The 9,836-nt window shown below is 37.4% G+C and overlaps 1 pseudogene; it reads left to right on the top strand.

Moving 5' to 3' along the window:
• The first annotated feature begins 5,840 nt into the window (after window positions 1-5,840).
• On the top strand, window positions 5,841-6,369 carry LOC101577305 (annotated as a pseudogene).
• Window positions 6,370-9,836: the final 3,467 nt, after the last annotated feature.

The following is a 9,836-nucleotide window of genomic DNA, read 5'->3' as shown; positions in this document are numbered from 1 at the left end:
GTGTGCATGGGATGCCTGCATAGAGATCAAAGGGTATTAGCAGGACAGGGTATAAATCTCTGTAAATAGCTGTCCCAGAGAGGGAACTGAGCTGACTTCAATGTGTCTCTAAACCACTTTGTGGTAAAGACAACAGACAGAGGTGTGCCAAGGGCTGGAGCTCTTGTGCTGACACAAACAAGTGACCGTGAGCAAGTGGTTGAATCTCTTTGAGCCACTGTTTTCTCATGCATAAAACAGGGAATTGAAGGCCTTGTCTACCTTATTAAAGCATTTGAAGATTATATACAATCACAAATTTTTGTCTCTAGTTATTCTTGTTACTGTAACAAAAGACCACAGACCGGATAATTTATTTTTTTATTTATTTTATTTTATTGAGAAACAAATAACAATGAGACAGTTCCAAAACTGATTAATAGGACAGTTTCAATAATTAATACATTGTATATTGTTATCTTCTTAGTGGTTATCCATAGTACAAGATGCAGACAGGATATCCTGTCCAAACACTATTAGTACAAATCTTTCTTCTCATTGAATTAAGCAAAAGTAGCTGTATATCTATCCTAACTATTCTGTATATACAGATACAAAATGGTCCTTCCTTTGTATCACCTTTTTTTGTTTAGTCCTGTTAAAGATGGGTATTCTAAATTGGCATCTAAATACTATAGGTGCGTGAATTCAGCAAAATAATCCAAAACAGTCCAGCAGTCCGCAATAGTAGTGGGTTATCCACAGAAGTTGCTGACTTGAGCCTTTCACAGCTCAGCATATTAATATGACTTTACTTTATATACCTCATTTTTATAATTTTCTGCTGGATGGTTAAGACCAAGATAAAGCAACACCTATATAACAAGAAATGTAACTTTTGTATCTGATAAGGTCAGTCAAGTACCCTCAGGATTTATCCTGTAACCCTGTACCACGGTTTGCAGATTCTTTATCAGCGTCAGCCATGTGGATGAGTTACGGCCATTGCTTGACCAATTTGCTCTCTGTGAAAGCCTGAGAGAATGTTTTCTCTCCCTGTGACTCTCCTTAGGCACACTCAATGACATCAGTCACGTTGCTCTGTGGCCCCATAATCTCCTTGATCAGAAAATTTGGGACACAACTGAGTTACATGATGTTACAGTATAGGTTTTCCTATGTCCTGAGTCTCCACTGACCTTGAAAGGACACTTTAGAAATACCAGAGATTTATTTTCTCAGTTTTGTAGGCTGGAAAATCCAAAATCAAGGCTCAGCAGACTTGAACTCTGGCAATGGCCTGGTTTCTTCTTCTAAGACATCGTGACTGGCTGCATCTCACAGATGAGACAAAATGATGTGCTCTCACATGGCAGGAAGGCAAAAGACCTAGCTAGTTCTTCCTCCCCCATTTATAAAGCACTGATCCCATGCATGAGGGCAGAGCTTTCATGGCCTAATTGTCTCCTAAAATTCTCATCTTTTAGTATTATTCTACTAGGAGTCAAGTTTCCACATGAATTTTGCAGGGGACACAAACATTTAAACCATAGCAGAAGTGTTTAGTCAACTGTAAAGCCTGAACAAATACAAGTGATTACTGTTACCGTTGATGCTGCTAGTACTTGCCCCCTAAGAAACTGTTGCTATCATAATCTGGCTCACAGCCCACCCAGAACCTTATAGTTATATGGCTGGGTCTTTTCAATTTTTTATGTGAAAATCAGATTTTTCTTTCCTCTTCTGTTCCCTAAACATGTCCAGCATTCCTTATGGACTTAGTAGTCTAACTGCTAGAAGAATGAACGGTGGCACCTGACAGGGCACCCCTTCCTGGTCAGTGCACTATGTCCTCAGTGCCTTATGGTCTAATGCCCAGGGTGATGATGCACATTTTGCTTGCTGCAAACTCAACCCTAAAAGATTAATCAGTAATTGAATTACGACGTTCCAATAATGATTAGTCCAACTAATCCTAAAACAAATAATACTAATGCATAGTACCAAAGGACAGACTTGATCTCTAATATTAATCTCACTGATTTTATTTATTGGGACAACTAACATATTAGGATTATTATTACAGTCCTTCACCCCTACAACACAATCCCTCTCTGAGCTGGAGCAGTAATTCTAAGTTTCTGCCATAAGATAAAAATATCTTTAGACCCTTTCCTCCCACAAAGCACACCAATTCTCCTTAGTCCTCTACCTGTAATTATTGAAACAGTTTAATCAACCCATAGCCTTAGCAGCCCAACTCACCACTAATATTACTGCAGACCACTTACTTATACAGCTAATTTGTGGAGCAACTTCAGTAGTAATCTCTATTAGCCCACCAGCAGCCCTAACAACATTTATTACTCTACCATTATAATTCTTGAATTCACCATTGCATTAATTCAAGCTTATGTTTTCACCCTCTTGGTAAGCCTTTACCCTTGATTTCTCTGTTCCTCTCCTAGTCAGCAAATGAGGAGTAGAACATATCTATTTTCCAAGAACTTCTGTCTCTGATCCTGACTTTCCTTCCTCACACTCCATCTCTTCCTGTGTGGGAGAAGTGCTGCAGGTATTCTGTGTTGGTTTCTCAGGGCTGCCGTAACAACATACCACAAATGGGGTGGGGAGAGAGGGCTTGACACAACAAAAACTTATTCTGACGCAGTTTTGGAGGCAAGAAGTCTGAAAGCAAAGTGAGTGCAGGAGCATGGCTTCTTGTAGATTTGGGGGAAGGATCTTTCTTTGCTGCGTGCTAGCTGCCAGGGGTTGCTGCCAATCCTTCTTGTTTCTTAGTTTGTGACAGCATAACTTCAATCTCTGCTTCCATTTTCTATGACATTCTACCCTGATATAAACCTTCCAGTATGACTTTATCTTAACTTGATCACCTAAGCAAAGTCTCTGTTTCAACATAGGACCACATTTATAGCTTCTGGAGTTGCAGACCATGCAGGAGGCACAATTCAACTATAAAATCTGGTGAGAGTGGTCTGGAAATCAAGAGAATACAGGACATGGCTAAAATGAGAAAATTTATGAAGTATTATGAGTCAGAATACAGATTTAAGGGCCAGCCAGATAGCTCAGCAGACTAAAGCGCCTGCTTAGGCAGAGCCCAGAGGCCCGGGTTCCATCACCAGCGTGCTGTGCCAGCTCCGCCCCTGGGGCATGCTGAGATGGAGATTGAGACTGGGTGTGGTGACACATGCCTGTAATCCCAGCATGTGGGAGGCTGAAAGCTGGAGAATCACTATGAGTCCAGTCTATGTAGTGAGACCCTGTAGACCCTGTACTAAATACATAAAAAACAGAATACAGAATTAGAGTCCAGCCATCATGTGTAGTTCCTTTAGTAGTATAAGTTAACTCTGTAAGTTTCCTGAAGTTCAACTTTATTATTAGCAATAATGTCAAGTCTGGATTTGTAAAGCTTTGATAAAACAGGTTAAAATAATTCGAGAAGAATGTTAATAATCATCTAAGCTCTAAAAACCTATAAATATACTTATTAATAAAAGCCCAAGCTGTTCAAAAACAATCATTTGTTTCTCTGTGTATCAAACTAGGAACTCAACAGCAGACTCATTGAGGTTAGATAAAACTAAGTGTGAATAGCACACATTCATCTTATTCCATGTAACTGTGCTTCAAACTGACTAATGGTGGTAGAAGGTGTTTATATCTTTGAGAAAAGTTGATGTAACTGAGTCTCACTATGCTTGAGCATATATCATAGCTTTCCATATTAAAACCTCTATTAAAGGCTTGTAATTTATCATAACCTATGGTCATGGGATGTGGGAATTCATAGGACGTTAGCTTAGTTCTCTAGTCATTCCAGATATTTTCCTCCAAAACACCTATGATGTGTGGTCATGTAACCATATTAGGATCTGGCTCACTTCTTCTCAAGATGTGTGGTAGGTTGTCCTTAGGAATCCACCACCACCAGCAGCTCATTATCCAAAATCTGCCTTCTTATAAAATTCACCTTTTGTTTTGCATTCTCCCCACCAGTACAGAGACCTCTATTCCATCTTCCCTGTGACAGAGTTTGTAAGGTTTAAATAGTTCTCAGAGCTTTAATTTCTTTATCTTTATTTCAAGTAAAACTTTCTTTTTAAAATTTTAAAGAGGAAAAAATAAAAAACAAATAACAATAATAAAGCAACATAAAACAGTAAAAATGGCACAGAATTTCAAAACAAGAATAGAAAATTAACAATGTTTGTCATACTATGTATTGTTATCATCAAATTTGTTGCTTAGATTATAAGATGTAGGTATGCAAGATTGATCAAACAATTAAATTTTAACTCTTTCTTTTAATAAAGCTTAATTTTTTCCTTGTCCTTTTCAAGTACAATTTTCTGACACTATCCCTCATGACTGCTTTCCTATGAATGTAGCCATTTTATTAGTTTCTCTCAAATAGAATATAATTTTCTAAATGTTGTTTAACTAGTTCAGAGGGCCATAGATTCATTATTCCCCATGATTAGAATATTCAACTTTTAATGACCCAAATTGAATTGCATTGACTTTTTAGGGCTCATATCAAAACTCTGAAAAGAAGATTTGCATACAGAATGCAGAGGTTCAATGGGCTCTGACTTAGGGCTCAACAGTTACAGGACAATGAAGGAAATAGGAACCAGCAGAATTTGAATTGTAACATGGTCACACAAAAAACTCAGAAGATTCCACTGAGAGATCTGGAGGAGGTAGAGCAGGTAGTTAGGGTTCCAGCCAATCATTGGATAATAGCTATTTTGAGAGAGGAGGCAAGACTTAGAGATCACCTTCAGTTGAAAGCTTTCATTGTCAATACTGCAAGCAACTTAATGGGATCTGAGTGGCATAGTACAGTATCTACCACACTATACCCTTTATGCCATTTGGGTCTGCTGAATTCTAGAAATAGTTTCATCAGGAATCTATCTATTCTCTCTTTCTGTGGAATGTTAGTGGGATGACCTATAACCTGTGCCATAGTAGTAGTCTCAAAATAATTCTCATCATTGTTCACTTCTATTATCTATTGTAGATTACCCTCATAAACAATTAGCACTCTACTGCTCTAAGTGGTTGTATTAGCTATTAGCCAAGGTTGTTCAGAAACACACATATATATATGAGAGGAAAAGTACTGTGGGACTTGACTTACCTAATAACAAAGATTGAATATTCTATCTTCCATTTGTAAATTGGAGAAACAAGGAAGCCAGAGGCATATGTCACTTCAAATATGCAGGTATGAGAATCAAAGAAACTGAAGCTAGAACTTTTAGTTCTAGGCCAAAGGTCTGAGAAATTGGAGGCCACTGAAGCAAGTTGTAGAGTCTGAAGACTAGTGATCCTGGAATGCTGATGTCCAATTTCTGTTTCTTCTGCCTTTTTGTCCCATCTAGGCCATCAGCCAGTTGGATAGTATTCACCTATACTGGGTGAGATCAGATATACCTTAGTCCACTAATTCAAATGTCACTCACTTCCAGAAACACCTTCACAGATACAACCAGAAATAATGCTTTACCAGCTGTCTGGATATATCTCAATCCAGTCAAGTTAACACCTAAAAGTAACCATCACAGTGACTAACCTAATGGAATAGCCTTGAAGGGCATAGTGACTTTCACAAACTCACTGCATTTTTATCATCAAGTTTAGACAAAGGAATATAAAGAAACACCTCAGCAGACCACCAAGTACTACATGTATCCATGTCTTCATTGTATAACAATCTCTCTACTTCTCCAATTACTTTAGCAAGCTGCTTCATCAGTTGCCCATTGGTCTCCTGGCATGAGAAATTATAAATGAGTAAAAATCATAGCTTATAGAGGGTTTGAAAGATGGCGGATGATGTGGACCAGCAACAAACCACCAACACCGTAGAGGAGCCTCTGGATCTCATCAGACTCAGCCTGGATGAGCGGATCTATGTGAAAATGAGGAATGACCGAGAGCTTCGAGGCAGATTCCACGCTTATGATCAGCATTTAAACATGATATTGGGAGATGTGGAAGAAACTGTGACCACTATAGAAATTGATGAAGAGACATATCAGGAGATATACAAATCAACAAAACGAAATATCCCAATGCTGTTTGTCCGGGGAGACGGTGTTGTGCTAGTTGCCCCTCCACTAAGAGTTGGCTGAAATGGAAATTTTTTCCTGTGTGGCAATACTGGGCTGTTTAACTGCACCAGACATTCAGGGGACAAGGCTGCACACATATTTGATAACAGGGGATGTATTCACCAGTGAAATGAGTTGATTTGCAAAAACCTTGTAACATTTTAAGTTAAGTAGCATTTTGTTTTTCTTTTAGCTTTCTACTACACATATTCACAAAGGTGCTGAACTTTTTCAGGAGTTGGTTTGCTCTGTCATTCCTGCTAACAGTGTCTAGTGGTTTTTTCTTTAAATTAAACTTGATGTTTCCCTTTAAAAAAAATTCATAGCTTATAGCTTAATAGGATTCTTTTCTCCAAGAAGATATATTTCTTTTTTTAAGAATGAGTATATTTAACAAAAAAAAGTTAAGTATAACATTAATATATTACCCAGAAATTCATTTCCTGCTTAGGTTCCCTTTGAATTAAGGCAGGTATTTAAACAAATACTTATATACAAACATTTATAGCAATATTATTCAGAATATCCAAAAGATGGAAAGCATACAAATGTTCATCAGTGGGTGAATGGATAAACAAACTGTGGTATATCCATACAGTGGAATATCACTCATTCAGAAAAAAGAATACAACACTGACACATTCTACACCATAGATGAACCTTAAAGACATGAGGCCGGGCCGGGGAGATGGCTCAGTGGAATAAGCACTTGCCTGGCAAGCGCAAGGGCCTGAGTTCAATCCCCGGTTCCACCAAAAAAAAAAGCCATGAGGCCAATAAAGAAAGCCAGTGATAAAGATCAAATAGTGTATGATTTCTTTTATATGGATAACCCAGCATAGATAAACCCATGGATAATAGAGAGAAGATTGGTGGTTTCCAAGAATGAGAAGAAAGGAGAATAGGGAATAACTGCTTCAAGGAACACAGGTTTCTTTTATGGCAATAAACATCTTTTGAGGGTCCAGGGAGATAGCTCAGTAGAATAAATGCTTGCCTAGCAAGCACAAGGGTCTGAGTTCAATCCCCGGTCTGCCAAAAAATAAAAATAAAAATTAAACATCTTTTGAAACTAGATAGACACAGTTGTTGCACAACATTATGAATCCACTAAATCTCATTGAATTCTTTACTTTAAAATTGTTAATCTACCTTGCATGAATTTTATCTCAATGAAAAACATAAATCATAAAAATAAATTAGCAAATAAAAAATAGGGTCATCTAACTTCCATGTTCCTGGATTAGAATACTCAATATATTAAGATAAATAACATTTAATTGAGAAGCATAAAAGTTTACATTTACAGTCTTCCTGAGGGCTAGATAGAATTTCAGCAGACTCCTCCTGCAAAAAGAAGAAGAGGAAGAGGAAGAGGAAGAGGGAGAGAGAGAGAGAGAGAGAGAGAGAGAGAGAGAGAGAAACCCTGACAAGCAGATTATAAAATTTATATGGAAAAAAGAGACTTAAAAATAAACAAAATGATTTTTAAAAATATCTAAAGTAATTAAATCCATAAACAAGGAAGGAAAATTAGTGACTTGTAAAGTTGAGAAGAATGGAATTAGTGAAGGCTTACTCACTAATTTCAATGATGCTACTATAAAACTACAATTATCAAAACAGTGTGGAATTAGCATAAGGTAGATCAGTTGCATAGAATTAAGAGTCTAGAAATCTTTTTATTTATAGTCATCTGATTTTCAACAAAACCAATTTGTAGAGAGCAGAAAACCCTTTAAATAAATAGTGGGGTGAGTGGATATTCACATGCAAAAATATGAACTTATGATAAGAGAAAGAAACAAAACACAAAAGTCCATGCATCTCTTTTATATTAAATTCCTCAAAGACAAACCTATAGAGACAGTAGATTAACAGCTAGCTGGAGCAGGAAGAAGAGATATTCTACTATGGATTCCACTGTGTCCCCCTCAAATTCATATGTTGAAGCCCAAACCCCAAATTTATTTTTTGGGAGATGGAATCTATAAGGAGATAATCAAAATTAAATTCAGTCATAAGAATGAGGCTTTGATGTGATTAGTGCCCTTATAAAAAGAGAGTTGGCCAGGTGTGGTGGTGCACACCTGTAATCCCAGCACACAAGAAGCTAGGGCTAGAAGATTACCAGGAGTTTGAGGCCACCCTGGACTAAGTAATGAGTTCAAGGCCAGCCTGAAGGCATAGAAAGACCCTGTTTCCGGAGAGAGACAGAGACAGAGACAGAGAGAGAGAGAGAGAGAGAGAGAGAGAGAGAGAGAGAGAGACCGAGACCTAGTGGTGGAACAATTCTGTAATTTCAGTTTCTTGGTAGGCAGAGGCAGGAGAATTGTGTTTTGAGTCCAACCTAAACAGCTTAACGAGAACCTACCTCAAAAAATTAAAAGGTTGGGAGTGTAGCTTAGTGGTATCATTCCCAGAAATATTCTCCACTCCCACCTCAAGAAGAAAAAAAGAGATATGAGAGAGTTTGTTTTTCATATCTATATATTTTGTTGATATGATTCATCACATATAAAGCAGTCTCATTAATTTACAGTGCATACTGTTGACTAGAAGCTAGTACCTCATCATCAGAAAATATGATATCCAAGATGACACCTAAGTGTACATTCCAAAAGACATTTGATAGCCCACTAGACTATGTACTTCTGGGAAGTGTGATATATGCTAGGAGCCGATAAAACACAGTCTTGTGCACAGAGCCACTGTTTCATTGATATAAGCAGTTACTTTAGTCTGCTTCAGTGTTCGTAAGGAGCTCATTTTAATGGATCGAACATTACATTCATACTTAATGCCTAAAGACATATAAGCATGTTAAGTTAATCCATACTGCAATCTGGGTCAAATTCCTTAAAGATGAATCATAAGGTAAAAAAAGGCCTATTGTTAAAAAAAAAAATCATTAAGAAGTTGGTCTCCAAGGAATGGAGCCATATAAAGAGCTCAATGCTGGTATTTTTGTTATTGTTGTTATTGTTGCTGTTATTTTTCTTGGCAGCCTGGATATTCAGCAGTGGCAATAATTCCACCAACCTTAGCCATGAAAACTCAGGTTGTTAGGATATGTACATAGCTCATATCCTTGCCATCACTTCTCAGCCATAGTTGTTATACTTATCCCTCTGCCATCAAAACTGGAAAGAGAGGAATTCTTTACTGTCCCCAATATGTAGAAGAACTTCTAGTTATAAAGGTCATCCTAGCCTTGTTAGGATGGAGAATCCACAGCTTACTTGTTAGTTCATTAATGTATCTATTGTTCCAGCTCTGAAAGAAATTGGCTGACATTAATCAGATAAGACTATTTCCTGGATCATGTAGAGTAACTGCTTATTACCTGATGCCTGCAAGTGACATACAGTCTTCTCACATCTCTTAATGGTTTTATCCATTAAAAAGAACTGTTCTTATCCCTCTCTTGCTGGAACATCTCTGAGTGGGACTTCACTTGTCAGGTAGCAATAATCTATATTTTGGCTCTGATTTTACCTATCCGCAAACCAAATAGCTTTCCCCCTTTTTCCATGAGTTCTAAGTGTGAGAAAAGTGAGGCATCAGTGTAAAAGTGATAGACTACGTGCACTCTTGGCTCTTCTTTTTTTTTTTTTTTTTTTGTTAGTACATTGTGTGTTGTTATTGCCAAAATAGTTTCTCATTTTATAAGACATAGGCAAGAAATAATAAGCAAATAACATAGGT

This window comes from Octodon degus, unplaced genomic scaffold (assembly GCF_000260255.1).
Source record: "Octodon degus isolate 3935 unplaced genomic scaffold, OctDeg1.0 scaffold00053, whole genome shotgun sequence".
Classification (NCBI taxonomy): domain Eukaryota; kingdom Metazoa; phylum Chordata; class Mammalia; order Rodentia; family Octodontidae; genus Octodon; species Octodon degus.
Note: the sequence above shows the minus strand (reverse complement) of the source record. Positions and strands in the feature narration are given on the sequence as shown.